Raw genomic sequence first — 18,152 nt, forward strand, 5'->3', positions numbered from 1 at the left:
GAGTGTGAATGTGTGTTGATTGAAACTTATTCAGTATGAATATGTCTTTAAGCAGAAGGGATTTTCAAAATATCTAGTGAGCCATACTGCTGCTGGCAGAAGTCTTTTTCTTGTAACATCTTCTTCTAGAGTGTTACTACATGTGACATTACCTATTCTAAAATGTTAGATAATTTTTCTAATGGACCTGGCAATACCATATATCGGGAAAGTTAATGTCCAAAGCCTTTCCGTTTCAGTTATTTCCCTGAGATTCTATAATTTTGCTTAAGGGAGAGACTAGAAGTGGTGCATAACTGGGATAATATCCCCATAGTCACACACGCCCGGCCAGCTCTTTGGGTGCCAAAAGTAAGCTCATGTACCACAGATGAAATAAGTCCCCATAAATGATCACCAACAGTCTAATTGGGCAATTGAGCAACTGAATAGCGGAAGATTAAGATACAGTGATGTATTGAATTCAGGGAAATATAGTAAGAATTAATACAACATTCATTATAATTACATTGGCTACTGGCCACAGGAACTAATCCATTTTGAATGAAACATTAAAATCCTTTAATGGTGATAGCTATTTGTGGAAAGAGTATGGAAGTATTGGAAATTACACTGAAGACAGGGTGCATTTGGAAGGTTTTATTGGTCCTATTCCAGCAGCAATCAGAAACAACTTTTTTGCGTCCTTTGGCTTCAAAAGTCTTTCCTGAGGAGGAACGCTGGCATCATGGTGTCCCACGAGAACTGATCCAACACTTAGAGATGCCGTGGTGACTGCCTGGTGGCATCGACCTCATCGTTTGGTCTCTTCACCAGAGAAGAAGCGACCAGCACACTCACTTGTGTCTATAAACTTTTGAGATAAGAATTGAGCAAGGCCGTTTTTTTTTGTTTGTTTGTTTGTTTGTTTTGTCCAGTGAGGGGTGGGGAAATCACTGATTTTTAGAAGGTTGTTTTTGTTTTTTGTTTTTTGTTTTTGCAGGAGAGAGATTAGTAACAGAATTATTCCGTTCAAAGTTGTAACCTCTTATATTGCTCACAAACTGGCCTTTGCATCTGCTCCCACTCCCAGCTTCCTTTGTTAGGATGAGCATCAGTTGGCATCAAGAGAGCAAAGAATGAACCAATATAAAATATCCACCAAGTTGTTCTTAAGGTTAAAAGTCCATGAAATAGGTATAAGAAGCTGCAGATGTCTTCCTGAAGCGGGAAGCTGGGGCCAGCACACCTGGGGGGCAGTGCAAGCGGGGGCGGTCCCCTGCAGCGAAGTCCAGGTGCTGCCACTTTCCTCTGATGAATCTTAATGTGTATTCAGTATTCAGTTTGAAGATTATAGTTCAGTTTTGCCAGGGTGATTGTTTAGGCTCCTTGTTTCTGTGAATAGAAAATGTTGACACACTTCAGTAATGATTTTTAATAATGTAGCAAAATGCCATTTAATACAGGAATGTTTTCCAAGTGGATTGCCCCTGGAAATATGGCAGAAAGTTTTATGAGCCTATCTAGTCTTTCTGTTGTCTATACAGCTCATGGTCTTAAGAGTTATGGGCAAGAAACCTGGCCATTTTGCTCTCCCCATTTGGCCAGTTTAGTTTTTGAAGGCTCATTTTGGCTTCCTACCCTCCTGAGCTAATTGCGGGTGACGTGAGCAGTGAGAGCGTCGTGTCTGTAAGGCTTTACACACTTTCTATAATTTGACTTGCAAACCGAAGGCCCTCATCACTGTGGAAGGATAAAGTTGCCCAAACCTGAGAGTCAAGCTCTTTAGAAGTCTTTGATTACTGGTGACTGTGTAAGCCTTTGTTCATTGCTGAGTTTGTCTCTGTTCTGAAAACATACACAAACCCTGGCTGGTGTGGCTCAGTGGATTGAACACCGGCCTGTGATCCGAAAGGTCACCGCTTTGATTCCCAGTCAGGGCACATGTCTGGGTTGCAGGCCAGGTCCCCAGTAGGGGGCGTGAGAGAGGCAACTGATGATGTTTCTCTCCCTGTCTTTCTCCCTTCCCTTCCCTTCTCTCTAAAAATAAGTAAAATTTAAAAACACACATGAATTACCAGGGCATAATCAAATGAACAACATTTCTTTGTGTGGTAGAAATAACCAAAAATTTTACAAATGTCCTTGTGGTAGAAGATGAGCTTCATGTATGTATGGGCAAGCTGGTGCAACTGTTCATGCATTCAATGAATATTTATTGAGCACCTGCTATATGCCAGGCACTGTTCCTGATGCTGGGGATAAAGTAGTGGCTAAAGAAGGCAAACATTCCTTCCTTCGTGAAGTTCACCTCTCAATGGGGAGGACAGAAAACAAATAAGGTACAGAAATAAAAAATAAATATTATGTTAGGTAGTACTTATTGCTAACAAGAAAAAGAAAGCAAAGGAAAGGGATAGTAAGTGTACGTGTGACAGAAGGTAAGAGGATTACCATTTTAGGTACAGTGGCCAGGGCAGGGTTTCACTGGGAAGGCGAGCTTTGAATAAAGCCAGAAGGAAGTAAAAGCAAGCTGTGTGGATAAATGAGAGAACAGCTTTCCAAGATTATTAGTAAGTTCTATACAGCTAAGTCCTACTTAAAAAGAGAGAAATGGTCTGCTGCATTCCTGTTATTAGAAGTATGGGAGATGAGAAGGAACCAGTAAAAGCTCTACTGAGGTAGAAAGATAAACATAACAGCTCAGTTGGTTACAGCAGTCGCCAACCTTTTTGGCACCAGGGACAGGTTTTATGGTAGACAGTTTTTCCACGGATGGGGATAGAGTGGGGAGGGGGATGATTTTGGGATGATTCAAGCATTTACATTCAAGCTCACCTCCTGCTGTTCGGCCTGGTTCCTAAGAGGCCTGGACCGGTACTGGTCTGTGGCCTGGAGGTTGGGGACCCCTGGGTTAGAGCATCATCCTGGTACACCAAGGTTGGAGGTTCGATCCCCAGCCAGAGCACATACAGGAATCAACCAATGAATGCATAAATAAGTGGAACAACAAATCGACATCTGTCTCTCTCTCTCTCTCGCTCTCTCCTCTCTTCTTTCTAAAAAATAAATAAATAAATAAATAAAGGTAAACAGGAGACTATGTTGTTTTGGAAACCAAGTGAAGAAAATGTGTTCAAGGAGAAGAGGGTGACCAACTGTGTCAAAAGCTGCTGATGAGTAAGTTGAGTAAGACTAGGGCAGAGAGAGGGCCAATTCTAGAGGAGCAACAGGGATGAAAACCAGGATGAAGCAGATTCAGAGGAGAACAGATGGAGAGGAACTGGAGACGGTGAGCATAGGCTATTATTTTGAGAGATTTTGCTTTAAAGCAGAGAAATAATACAACAGCTGGAAAGGGAAATAGGGTCGAAGGAAGTCTTTGCCTTATTGTTTTCTAGAGGGGGAAGGGGTGTTGGGAGATAATATAGCATCTCATAAAGCTGAGGGCAATTATCCATTAGAGAAAGAATATCCATGCTATGGGAAAGTTAGAGAAATTGCGGGAGCAAAACGAGGGCAGAGACAACCCAGGAGAGAGGGCAGAGTGCGTGTGGACAAATGCTGGTGGATGCGTGGAATTGACAGTGGGAGCTGTGGAAATTCTCTCCTGGTGGCATCTATTAGTGAAATAAGAAGCAAGGTCATCAGCAGGGAATTAGGATGGAACCTGTATGAAAAGGGAGGAAAAGATGTGAAATAATTAACTAAGAGAATTAATGGACTAGAAAAACGTAGAATAATTGCTAGGAAGTGAAGTGCCCACTGGAGATAAATGTCATGAATTTAAAGTAGTCCAGTCAACATAGCTGCTTTTCTTCAGCCATATTTGGCAGCGTTGATGCAGACATGGGGTGGCTGGGAGAACTGGATTTCAAGAAGGTTTGGGTTTTGCCAGCCAGGAGATCTGGCCAAGGGAGTTGAGGGTGTTTGCAATGGTTGATTATGATAGAACTGGGTAAGAAAATGTATTAGTCAGCTTGGGTTGCTGTAACAAAATACCTCAGATTGAGTGACTTAAACAACAAACATTTCTTTTCTCAAAGTTCTGGAAGGTTGAAGTCCAAGATCAAAGTGCCAGCAGGGTGGATTTCTGGCCAAGGTTCTCCTCCTGGCTGCAGACAATTGCCGTCTCGCTGTGGCTGTGTCTTCACATGGCCTCTCCTTTGTGCATGGAGAGAGAGAGAGAGAGAGAGAGAGAGAGAGAGACCTGGTGCCTCTTCCTTTTCTCTTTTTGCGGTGTAAGTGACATATAACATTATAGTTTCAGGTGTACAGCATAGTGATTCCATGTTTGTGTACATTGCAAGATGATCACCACAAGAAGCCTAGTTAACCTCCTTCACCATATATAGTTACAAACTTTTCTTATGATGAGAATTTTTAAGATTTATTTTCTTAGCAATTTTCAAATATACAATATAGTATTATTAGCTATAGTCATCATGCTGTACGTTGTATCCCATGGCACTTATTTGAACCAAAAGTTTGTACCTTCTGATCCTCTTCATCCATTTTGCTTCCCTTGCCCCCAGCACCTCTGGAAACCACCAATCTTCTGTTCTCTGTGTCTGTGAGCTTGTTTTTTTGTTTGTTTGTTTGTTTTTTGCTTACTTGCTGTTGTTTTTTAAATTCCACATATAAGTGAAATTACCGGTATATCACATTTGTCTTTCTCTGACTGACTTATTTCACTTAGCATGTCTTCCTCTTTTTGTAAGAACACCAAACCTATCAGATTAGGACCCCACCCTTATGACCTCATTTAATCTTATTATCCTCTCAAAGTCTCTATCTCCAAATATAATCACATTGGAGATGAGGTTTCGGCACATGGATTTTGGAGGGACACAATTCAGTCCATCCCAGGAAGAAAGGAAGTAGATGAGGGGTCTGGGACAGTTGAAAGGTGGTGATATTAATGCCCTGGAGGTAATGGTGAGACCAAAGGGTCGTTGGAGTTGGAGTATTCTCAATAGGAGGTGTGAAATGGAAATATAGGAGGAACTGATTGAAGAGTAGAGTGTATGAAATTGAAATTACAGAGGGGTTTCAATCACTCGTAATGACAAAATCGAGAGTATGTCCAGAGGAATGAATGGCTGAGGTAGGATGGATGGAAAGACCACCAGGGGAGAGGCTGCCAAGGAACTCAGGGGCCAAAGCATTAGCAGGAACCCGTGTGTCTGGCTCCCGCTCTCACAGCTGTTGCAGGACACTGAGCCCCACGGAGACAGCAGGGGGGCAAGTGCCCACCGGACAGGCCCTGAGCCACTCTGTGCTCAGTGAGGAAAAATAATTAAACCTGGGCAAAGGAGATCCTAAGAAGCCAAGAGGCAAAAATATCATCCTATGCTTTCTCTGTGCAAATTTGCCGGAAGGAGCACAAGAAGAAGCACCCCAGCGGCTTCAGGCAACTTCTCTGAGTTTTCTAAGAAGTACTCAGAGAGCTGGAGGGCCTTGTCTGCTAAAGAGAAAGGAAAATGTGCGTGGGCATGGACAATGGGCGGTGATCGTGGAGGCGGGGGCAGGGGCAGGAGCAGGGGGTATAAGGGGACTAAAAGGTAATGGGAAAAATACAATAAAGATTAAATTTTTAAAAATGTGAAGACATGGTAAAGACGGACAAGGCCTATTAAGAAAGAGAAATGAAAAGTTATCCCTCCTAAAGGGGAGACAAAAAGAAGTTCAAGGATCCAATGCACCCAAGAGGCCTCCTTCAGCCTTTTTCATGCTTTGTTCTGATTATTGCCCCAAAATCAAAGAAGAGTGTCCCGCCTGTCCACTGGTGGTACCACGAAGAAGCCCGCAGAGACGGGGAGTCCCAGGGCTGCAGGTGACAGCCGGCCAGGTGAAAGGAAGCGGCTATGCTGAAGGAGAACTGCAGAAAGGGCGTCGCTGCAGACCCCGCTGAAGGACAGCCCGATGCGGCAAAACGGCAGCCATCAAGGCTGTACGAAGAAAGAGATGACAAGGACGAGGGGGAATGTGAGGGGGGGGGGGGGAGATGAAGATGATGATGAAGAGTGGTTCCAGCATATTTTTATTGTCTATAAAGCACTTAATTCCACCCCACCCCCATCCCCGCCACCCGACTGCTGTACACAAGTCACTCCTTTTAAAGGAAAACATTGAAATGTAAGGCTGTGTAAGATTTGTTTTTAAATGGTACAGCGGTTTGGGGTTTTTTTTGGTTAGTTTGTTTTTTTGGTATAGTTAACACACTAGTGAATATGTCTTTAGACAGCCCCGTCCCGGTGTCCTCTCAATAGCCACCAACCTTGCCTCGTACAGTGTGGGGGCTGTAAATTGACATGGAAATTTAAAGCAGGTTCTTGCTGGTGCACAGGACAAATTAGTTACTTATATATGCGGATGGTAGATTCCATCTTCAGTTGTCTCTGATGCAGCTTATACGAAATAATTGTTGTTCTGTTCACTGAATACCATTCTGTTAATGCAAAAAAAAAAAAAAAAAAGTTGCGGCTGTTTTGTTGCTATTCTGAATGCTTCTAAATAAATACATTCTTTTTTAATTAAAAAAAGAAGGAACACCTCCGTGTACTGAAATTACCAGGTATTATTATCACAGGAGCAGCGTTGCAGAGAGTGCCAGTGAGCCAGGTATGAAATCTCCAGGGAAGGAGGGAGAATAACCTAAAGTAATAGACGGTGGCAATAAGGCAGGACTACTGGGGGGAAATGTAGCATAATCAGTCCTAAGTCACAGAGGAAGATATTTGCAATCCATATCCAGAAGGAGATGCTGAGATGGCACCTGAGGTGCAAGAAGTTTGCTAGAGGACCTATACATATGAAAGGAAGGGGGAGGAAGCAGGGCTGGGCAAAGAAGGAGCTTGAACTGTGCTGCAGGCCCTACAAAGCCTGGAGCGGGTATTGCACATCAGTTACTCCATGGTTGGCTGAAATAACCGGGCCTTACGGTCCCATCACCCCCTTCAGCGCTGGAAAACGTGTAAGACCTTAGGCAGGCAGCTCTCTGCAGAAGTGGCAGATCCTGAAATAGCCTGACAGCTGGAGACTGTCTGCCTAAAGTACTCCCTGCAGCTGGAAAACAAACTCTTCCTGAAGAGGCACGTGGGTAGTGCTTCTCTGTCTCCACCATAAAGAAACTCCTATTTCATTTTGGCATAAAGAATCCCTGAAAATCAACATGGATTTCTAGGTTGCCAAGGACAATAGTGGCTGCCTAAATCTGAATCTCTTCACATTCCAAATTAAAATATAACAGAGGGGATCAGCAAATTAAGTCCTATGGGCTGGGCAAGTGTTTCTGTAAATAAGGATTTATTGAAACACAGGTGCACTCATGCATACTTTGAGGAAAGAAAATTATAAGCCACTTTCATCCATAAACGTAATACAAGAAATCTTAAACACAACATTAGTACGCTATGTCATTGCTTTCATTTGTTTGTTGCCCCATCCTATGAAAGAATTATACTTCTACTCTCTGTGGGAATCGGGTTTGGTCAAAAGACTTGCTGTAGCCAATAAAATGTGAGTAAAAGTGACACGTACTATCTTTGAGCAGAAGCCTTAGGGGTCATTATGTGGTTCCCCCAATGTGACATGAGTAGTATATCCTGTGTAAGGGCTGCTTTACTTGCCCAAATAAAAATTAACGTGTGCATGAATAAATCCTGTTGTTTTAGAACCAAAGTGCTAAGATCTAGAAGTTGTTCATTAACGTAGAACTAGAGAAAGTGTAAGAGGAATATTAGATGCTCAGCCTGGTGGTCATAGATCTGGTTGATGATGTCACTGATGGGCCCTTTATTTCTTCTGGGAAATAGAAGCAAAAGAACAGTGCAGAGGTATCAACAGCAGTCTAAAAACGCTGGCAAACCCTTGTTCACATTTGCAGTCTCAGATGATACTAGTGAATAGGGAAAAGGAAGTTACGAAAGAGATTGGTATAACAAAGTATGAAACCAAGCTATTATATTAGTGGACACTCTGAGCTTTCAGGATTTCACCCAAAATATAATTAGAGGAGCTGCCCAGGCTGAGGTAGCTGAGCTGTAGGTATGAGCAGGAAAGGGGTTTGAAGATGGATCATGACTCCCTCATTAATCCCCTAGAGAAACACAGCGCAGCTGTCCTCAAAGAATTTGATGAAGTATGCGCTCAGCCCAGAGCTCAAATCCTCATCTTTGGTAGCGAAACTCCTACCACTAAAGGACTTTCTGTGTTGTTAAACCATCAGACGTTCTTACACTGTGAGAGCAGTTGTCATGATTTAAAAACCGATTTAGTGTCTTTAAAAAAAAATACTGATGATACTACAAAGGAAACAAATAAACAAAACCCCCCAAACACCTGATTTGTTCACTAACAACCAGATGCACTGATACAGCTATAGGCTCTAAGTTTGGTTTTTCTTATTTGTGGTAAAGTACACATAAAATTTACAGTCTGTTAAAGAACAAAAATTCAGCTGAGCAAGTTTAAAGATTTAATTGGCTTTACTCGATGATTTATGAATCAGGAAGCATCCCACTTAGTAAGTAGAAAGGTGCTCTGAGGGGTTGTATAAAATGGAAGGTTTTTATAGGCAGAAAGAAGGTGGGACAAAAATGTTAAAAGACTGATTGGTTTAAAATTCCATTCCTGGGAGAGGCTAAAGCTGCAGTTAGGTTCAGTATCCAGTCTTGGCGGGGCTTAGCAAAATTGACTCCGTTTTGGGCTTGTTTCTTTTTAACACATCTTAACCATTTTTAAGTGTACAGTTCAGCAGTGTTAAACATATTCACATTATTGTGCAACCAACCCAGAACTATTTCATCTTGCAAAGCTGAAACTATACTTATTAAACAAGTCCTCGTTTCCCCCTTCGCACCAGCTCATGGCAACCATCAGTCTACTTCTGTTTCTATGAATTTGACTACTCATAAAAATGGAATCATATAATATATGTCTTTTTGTGATTGGTTTATTTTACTTAGCATAATGTCTTCAAGGTTCACTCATGCCATAGTGTCACTTTCGATTCTTTTTAAATTTAATTCTCAGTCCTATTAAGATAAAATTAACATACGGCACTGTGTAAGTTGAAGGTGTATGGCATGACTTGACATACACATGTTGTGAAATGACTGCCACAATAAGTTAACATCCATCGACTCCTGGAGTTACAAAATTTTTTTTCCCCTGTGATGAGAACTTTCAGAATCTACTCTCTTGGCAACCTTTTAATTTTTTTAAAAGATTTTGTTTATTTATTTCTAGAGAGAGGGGAAGGAAAGGAGAAGAGAGGGAGAGAAACATCAATGTGTGAGAGATACACCAATCGGTTGCCTCTCACACCCCCCCAATCAGGGACACAGCCTGAAACCCAGCAATGTGCCCTGACCAGGAATCGAACCCAGTGACCTCTTAGTTCACAGGCCAGGCCTCAATCCACTGAAACATACCACCCAGGGCTTTCTTAGCAACTTTCACATTAACCATACAGCAGTGTTAACTATAGCCACCATGATGTATATTACATTTCCAGTACTAATGCATCTTACAACTAGGAGTCTGTACCTTTTGACCACTTTTCTACTACTCCCCCACCTTCTATTCCTTCCTTTTTACGGCTGAATAATAGTCCATTGTATGTGTAAACCACATTTTGTTTATCTATTCAGACTCCAAGCTTTTGATATACAAAGTGTTTAAAGTGCTGGGGAGATTCAGGCTGTTTCAATAGCTCCATAATAGCTGCTGGGTGTGCTTGCTGGAAAAAAGAAATGAGGTCAGGATTTCTGCTAATTCAAACTAAGTAGCCTGGTTCAACTCTGTCTTCAGAAAATGTCTATTTACTTACGCTAAAGAAACAATATGCACCTGAGATTCTTTTTTTAAATAAGAGTGGGTAAAGTTATGATGGTTGCTAGTATCAACCAATGGTGGCTGGCAACAACTCAACGCCAACAGAAATTTCCCAATGGCAGGGCGGGGCAGGGGTGGGGTGTGGGGTTGCAGTGAAGCCAGGCTGCAAGGTCTACAACCGAAGGGAGATACAGCCTAACTGTGAGGCAGCCCTGACGCCAGGCCCCTCTCCAGCTAGACAGCTCCTTGATGATCTCTACGCTGGTCCTTGCCAGTCTGCTTTGTGCTGCGCTGTTTATACTCCCCGTCCAGGCCGGTTGGCTCCTCCCAGACCTAACGGCTGCAGTTTCAAGAAGAAAGAAAAAGTGCCCTCCTAGACCCAGGCCAGGAACTGGCTTATATAGAGAGAAGTCCCCACCCCGGTCCCTGATTGGCCTGTCCTTATGCAAATGAGGACTCCATATACTTGTAGTTTGACTGGTCCAAAAGGCCCTATATTGATTGGTCAAAACAGAGCTGCTCTGGTTGGTTGGAGTTGCACAACTCCAATTGGATGAGGAAAGCCTCAGTCCTATTGGTTGAAATAGGATTCCAGTAACTCCTTTATAAGGGCTGGCTCAGGCCAGAGGAACGATGGCGGTGCAGAGGCAGGCAGTTCAGTGCAGGGTGTTCCCTGAAGTGCAGTTTGCATAAGAGGTGCTGTGTAGATATGGCTGCTAGTTTCTGTTTCTGTTTTGTTTTTTGTTTTCAATTTAAGTCCAGTTAGCCACCAGGAACTCTTCTTAATAGGTGTCTTCTTTTTCAGGGTTCACAGTAGGAATTATTAATAATCATTCTTTTAAAAAAATTACCCCCAAAATTACAAATAATTTGTATGCCAGCCAATAAAGAAAAGCTAAGATTGCCCTTTAGGCTCAAAAACTGGATTTTCCTTTTGAGATTGGAATAAGACATGGTTACCTACAATAGTCACTGCTATTCAATGTTGTCCTTGAGGTCATAGCCTACAATTTATAAAAAGGAAAAAAATTAAACACAATATATAGGATTGGAAATAAAGAAACAAGATCAGCATTAATTGCAAATACAATGATTACATGTATTTCCAAACCTTAAAGCTGTGACTGGCATGGTTCAGTTGGGAGGCATCTTGCAAAGCCAAAGAGTCCTGGTTCGATTCCGGGTCAGGGCACATGCCTGGGTTCCAGGCCAGGTTCCTGGTGAGGGTGTTTGAGAGGCAACTGATTGATGTTTCTCTCACACATCAATGTTTCTCTCCCTTTCTTTCTCCCTTCCGTCCCCTCTCTCTAAAAATAAATAAAATCCTTTAAAAAAGGCAATTATTTGTGAAGTGCAATAAAATGAGGCACTAACAAAATGAGATATGACTGTAATCTAAAGATAAATAACTATAATTTAGCACAGTTTGCAGATATAAAATCAACATTAACAAGTCAATTGTATTTCTAAATCCTTGTAAAAAAACAAATTAAATTTCTAAAACTTCACAACATAATAAAAAAAATGAAGTCCTAGAAATAAGTCTACCAAAATATGTGCAAGACCTCCTTAGGGAAAATTATAAAACTAATGAAAGATATTATAGAAGATCTAAATAGATGGAAAGATATGTTTATGAATTGGAAGAGTCAATATTTTAAATGTGTCAGTTTCTCCAAATGGATTCAATGCAATCCTAAAGAAAATTCCAATATGACAAGAATATTGTAAAATATTTGTGGAAATGTAAAGAGCTAAGAATTACCAATCACCTCCTGAGAAAAACAAGGCAGTAGGACTATTACGCATGCAAGGGGTTCACTGTTTGGGGTGCTCTAATCAAGAACAGATGTGGTTTTCACAAAGTAGTTTTATTTTCTACAGCAAGTAAAGGAGACAGGACTGATACTCAAAGCTATGTCTTCCAGAAGGGAGGCTTAGCCATTGCTTATATACATTATTTGGTCAATTACATGTTGATTCCTTCTATGCTGTTGACTGTATTTATCAGATTGAATTATTGTCAAGTTCATCCTGTTTATAGCTGGTCTGCAAAATACTGGGTTGTATTATAACATTTAGCAAGGACAGCATTTAGTAAGAATGGCCCAGACCTTGAGAGCCCAGTCCTACCTACCAGGACCTACACTGCCAGGGAGCAGTATTTATTACAAACCTATTGTAATTAAGACAATATGGTATAGTGTAGGGACTAGACAACGGAAAAGTAGGGGTTGGATACAGGAAATCCATACCTACCCACTGTCCAAGTGGTCCAGCCAGCTCTGGGCACCTTCTCACATAGACCGCTACCTTGCTTGGAAGGAGACTCTGCAGCCAGAGTCTCCTTCAGGAAGTGTAGCAAGGGCTGGAAGAAGCATCCTATAAGAGTTGGGAGCCCTATCTGGTGTAGCTCAATGGATTGAGTGCCGGCCTACAAACTAAGGGATCACGGGTTCGGTTCCCAGTATAGGGCACATGCCTAGTTGTGGGCTGGGTTCCCAGCAGGGAGCATGCAAGATGCAACCACAGATTGATGTTTCTCTCCCTCTCTTTCTCCTTCCCTTCCCCTCTCTAAAAAATAAATGAATAAAATCTTTTAAAAAATGTTTAAAAAATTTATTATAATCTTTTTCATAAGATAAACATGCATTAAAAAACAAATCTCCACATTTCACTTAAAAAGAAGAGTTGAGAGACTGCCTCAGGCTACAAGCATTTGGAAACATTCTCATAGAACAATTTTTTAACCTTTTTAATCTCATGGCACACATAACTAATTACTAAGATTCTGCAGGACACCAAAATATGTTTTCTGCTGATCTGACCCAAAAAAAAAAAATAGGTATAATTTTGACTCATTCACACTAGATGGCAATTGTTGTGTTGTCTGTTATCATTTTTTTTTTTTTAACTTGACAATCTAAAGGAAAAGAGGTCAATGCCCCCTGACTAAATAGTCAGGTATTGCATGTTTTAAAAATTCTTTGCATCACACTGGTTGAAAATCACTGTCCTAGAAGATTTTATAACTCACTTCATACAAGGAGCACACTCAAATGGAGTTATTATAGACCCTCCACCATCCATGACTCTATCTCATGAGAACATACCTTGTTTTGATGAATTCTCCATTCACACTGGGAAAAACCACTCATATCTATACCTGGAAGAGAGAACAATCCAATGACAATGATTTTTAAAAGGATGTTGAAAGGAACTTTTCCTGTTATTCCAGAGGGCCCACTAGCATCAGGTACTCTAGATTCTAAAAAAACCCCAAAACCTGGAGTCCTTCAGTTAACCCACTGGTTTTGCTATTCCTAATCATCTTCCCAAACTCCCCACCTCCACGTGAGCAGAAGAAAAGGAAGGAGAAAGGGAAATGGGAGTTCCACACGCAAGTCTTTGGGCTAGGGAGAGGAGCCGTGGCTTTTCTCTAACCTTCCACTTGAGGGAGCAGAATATTTCATACTCCGTCCCGAGAGGGGGGAGTTTAGGAGAATCGCATGTAGCCCTGGCTGGTGGATTGAGTGCTGGCCTGTGAACCTAAGGGTTGCTAGTTCGATTCCCAGTCAGGACATATGCTTAGGTTGCAGGCCAGGCCCCCAGTAGGAGGTGCACGGAAGGCAACAACACATTGATGTTTTTCTCTCTCTCTTTCTCACTCCCTTCTCCTCTCTCTAAAAATAAATAAATACATAAATACACAAATAAAATCTTTTTTTTTAAAAGGGAATCACTTGTAGAGATGTTGGGGGTGGTCACAAGGAGGCTGGCATGACCTGCCCACGGTGTGCGTGCAGTGGATTTTGTCTGCTTTCTGTGACTGGTTGAGAAAAGGAAATTGGAGAGAGATGGCAGGGTAACGAGAGGGCGCTACAGTGGAGCAGCCTGTATTCCTACAATTTGGAGTAGCCTGTAGGCCCGTGGCCACCATGGAAGACAGTTGAGCTTACATTACCCTGCCAGTTCCCTACTGTGATATTGTGATTTATAAAAGAAATATATATTTGGTCATTATCAAGATTTCTGACACAGAGCTCCAAGACTCTTGGAACTTCCTAAGTGATAAGAGGTAAAGATGTCTTTTGTTGTGTTAGTGAGGTGCTTTTGGATTCCATCTAAGCATAGAGACTGGTTGCCCAGAGAACCAACCTTATGATTAGAGGGGTTGGGACTTTCAGTCCCATCCCCCTGACATCCAGAGGAGGGGGAGGGGCTGGAGGTTGACTCAATCACCAATGACCGATGAGTCAATCAATCATACCTCTGTAATGAAGCCTCCATGAACACTGGAAGGGACAGGTTCAGAGAGCTTCCAGGTTGGTGGACATGTACAGATTCGGGGAGGTGGTGCACTTGGAGAGAGCACGGCATTTCTGTCCCCTTACCTGCATCTTGCCCTGTGAATCAAGCTGTTCCTGTGTTGCATCCTTTTTCTAATAGACTGGTAATCTAGTAAGTAAAATGTTTCACTGAGTTCTGTGAGCCACACACCCAAGGAGGGGGTTGTTTGAACTTCCCCTCTCGAGGAGGTAGGCCAGAACACAGGTGACAACTTGGGCTTGCAACTTGGGAGTCCGAACTGGGGGGTGGCGGTCTTGTGAGGTTGAACCCCCCGCCTGTGGAATCTGATGCTGTCTCTGGGTAGATAGTGTCGGAACTGAGTTAAATGGCGCTGGCCAACCGAGCTGGCGTTGGAGAATTGCTTGGTGGGGGAGAAGTGAAGCGTTCTGTGTAAAAGTAAAGGAGTCACACAGGGAATAAAGACATAATAGGGAAGAACTGGGCTTTGCCCTACTCAGGTGGTGGAACATGCTCCTTTACAAGAGGATATCAGACCAATAGGCCAGGCTAGGCTGAATTGCTAAGAGGGCAGTCTGTGTACAGAAGAGGCTAATTATGTAGGCCAATGTGTTTTCCCCGTGGGGAGTGGTAAGTTTTGTGGTTTGACCACTAGGGGCATCTGCTGGGTGGATGATGGGATGTCTCTGTAGGGTGAGAGGTGACATAGAATCTGATTTCTCACTTCTTTTTGTTTGTCTGATTGTTGATTTGTGAGACCAAATCACTTAAAATATCTTGTGCCCGGCAGAGAGAGGAAGAGTTCTTTGAGATCTGCACTCTTGAGTTTTTGTGGTTCTGTGTCCAATCTGACTAGTAACAGAAGTTGTAAAACTGAAGCTGCAAACTCAGGGCATCTGTAAGCCTATAAATGAGAAAAGCCTTAAATCTCATTGTGCAAGTGTGGAATATTCTCTTACCTCTTAAGGGTGTTACAAATTAGATTATGAAGACTCAGATTAAAGTAGATTTGTTCTGATTGGCTTCTAGAGACTAACAAGAGCTTACATAAATCCAATATGTCCCAAATTCCCAGAAAACAAAGCAGCTGAACCTCTAACACTTTAAATGGGTTAAGCAAAACAAAACAAAAAACCTTCTCACAGACACTACAGGCTCAGAAACAATTTTATGCAAAACCCATGTTCATATAATTAAGCAAGTTTTAATCCTTGGACTGATCTGAAATTTTGCGTTATAAACAAACATCTTTTTTCCCTGATTTTACCAGTGTAGAGTATAATACATACATACAGTTTAGTCTGATTTTTAAGATTTGCTTTTGTTTTCTCATGATGAGAATAGTTGATGTGAACATTCTAATACACACCCTACTCCCCTGCCACGGTTGTTCCCGGTACAGCCTCAATCACCTTATTATAATTTTCACCAAACTAACCAGTTTCTCCTTTGGAGAGGGAATGGGAGGTAGAATATTAAGAACCATCCATCGTGAACATTTTATCAAACTCTGTTAGGTTTGTGGACCCAATTCCATTGTGTATGAATGTGTCTGTGTGGGGTGGGACGGGGGGAAGCTTCCCCACACCAACAAGCAATTCTCAGACACAAGCATGGTGTCCTACAATTCAACTCAGTTTTGACACTGTCTCCATGGAGACAACATCAGATTCCACAGGTTTAGGGTTCAGTCCTACAAGACTCTCCCATCCCTGCCTCCCCACTCCCGTGCCCTGCCTCCGCCCCCGCCCCTAACTTCAGAGGCCAGTAGTACACCCAGACTGTTACCTGTGCTTCTGACCTGACTGGCAGCAGATTGGAGGTCCTAATGACCTCCTCCTTCCTTGGGAGCCATGGCTGGGTGGGCAGCTCACTGAGCCAGGACTAGAGTCCAGAAAGACCCTTGTTCTGGGAAATACAAGGGGAAACATCTATCCCTGAGTCATTCCCAGGCCCCTGGCATGTTTCTCTAGGAGAGTCGGCGGATAGTGGGGTGTAGTTTTAGGCTGCAGCAGGAGGCAGGGTCCCAGAGTAACTCCTCGCTCCCATGATCCCTGGCGTGCAGCTGTCGACAGCAAAAACAGGCTCTAGATCAAAAAGCCAAAGGGTGGGGCTGGCTCTGTCCCGTCCTGCCTTGCCCTGGGGGGAGATTAACGGAATAAATGGATTATTTTTGGATGGAATTATTGGGTCATTCATAAATAACAAAACTAATCCTTTCAGGTGCTGGTTGCTAATGAAGAATGAGAATCAGGAAGATTAATTCACAGATCCCAGAATCTCAGAGCCAGAATCAACTGTGGAATTCAAGCCCAAACCCCAACTCCAGACTTCACCTCTTAACCAGATGGTGCATTTGAACAATTCTCCTGACCACATAGAGATGAATTCCAACTGATTCATTTGGTTCACCCAAGGACCAGTCCGGGAATAAGGGGGTGGGAGTGGAGGGAGGGCGACAAGGGCTCCCTGGAGGAGGTGACCACAAGCTGAGTAAGAGAGAGTAGCCTGCGGTGGGCATTCATTAAATGGTAATTTTAAAAAGTGGAGCCTGCCACGCTGTTGTCCATGTCCGGGAGTCCTTTACTGTGGTGACTGCAGTGGGGAGGAGAGCGCAAGGGAGATGAAAGGTCATGGGAAAATGCGTTAAAAAATAAATTTAAATAAACAACATGAATGTGGTGAGGATAATGGGAGTCAGATTTCTCACCATTGAAGAAGAAAATGATATTAAAAGAGAAATAGAATGAATCTTGTCATTTCAGGTTGGAATAGGAAATATCACTGTGAACTCATGGATCTTGATATTTACAGATAGAGAAATAAATATAGATGTAAATAAATAAAAATAAAAATAAAAATAAAAATAAAAAGTGGAGTTGCTCTGGCCAGGTAGCTCGGTTGGTTAAAATATGATCTTAATATGCCAAGGCTGTGGGGTTTGATCCCTGGTCAGGGCGCATACAAGAAGCAACCAATGAGTGCATAAATGAGTGGGACAACAAATCCATGTTTCTCTCTCTCTTTCAAATCAATAAAAAAAAAAAAAAAGCAGAGTTAGTCGGGGAAACACATTGTAAAGTATATGACTTTCTAACCACTATGCTGTACACCTGAAACTAATACAAAATAATATTGAATGTAAAAAAATATATATGTTTGATTAAATTTTAAAAAAATCCCACAGTCTTCTCATCGAGCTCCTTTCTGTCAATCTGTGCAGTTTATCGTTTTGCACAAGAAGAGACAATTCATAGAACTAGCATTATTTTGCCTCCTGTGTTCAGAGGTATATTCTGTTGTTTTGTGATACATTCTCAAAATAAAAATCCAACAACAACATAAAGTAAAAACGATACCCCCCCCCCAAAAAAAATAAGTGGAGTTAATAGATGAAGAAATGGAAGCGCAGCAATCTGTGCCAGGTACAGGTTAAGCAAGTCCTTATGTGTAGAGAGCTTAAAAATAATATATCCAACCAAATGTTGGTCTGCTTTTTATTATTACCAGGGGCCAGAAATTTTGAATAATGTCTGTGATAAAATATTCCTCTCTAAAAAAAAATCTCTTGTTAGTGTAAAATCTAAATAATTATTGTGGATATTATTGAGTTTATTTAGTTTTATTAATATATAAAAATTATGAAACCATCAACAAAGTGAAAAAGCAACCTATTGAATGGGAGAAAAGATTTGCAAATCATATATCTAATAAGGGGTTAATATCCAAAAAGTATAGGGAACATATGCAACTCAATAGCAACAAAAATCTGATTAAAAAATGGGCAGAGGATCTGAATAGATTTTTCCAAAGAGGACATATAGATGACCAACAGGTACCTGAAAAAGCACTCAACATCACCAATCAGTCGTTGGGGCATTGCAAATCAAAACCACTTGCGATGTCAGTTCACACCTGTTAGAATGGTTATCTTAAAAAAAGACAAGAAATAACAAGTGTTGGTGAAGTTGTGGAGAAAAGGGAGCCCTTGTACACTGTTGGTGAGTATATAAATCAGTACAGCT

The sequence above is a fragment of the Pteronotus mesoamericanus genome, unplaced genomic scaffold, assembly GCF_021234165.1.
Source record: "Pteronotus mesoamericanus isolate MK-2021 breed Mesoamerican mustached bat unplaced genomic scaffold, CSHL_Meso_final contig_221, whole genome shotgun sequence".
NCBI classification, from domain to species: Eukaryota; Metazoa; Chordata; class Mammalia; order Chiroptera; family Mormoopidae; genus Pteronotus; species Pteronotus mesoamericanus.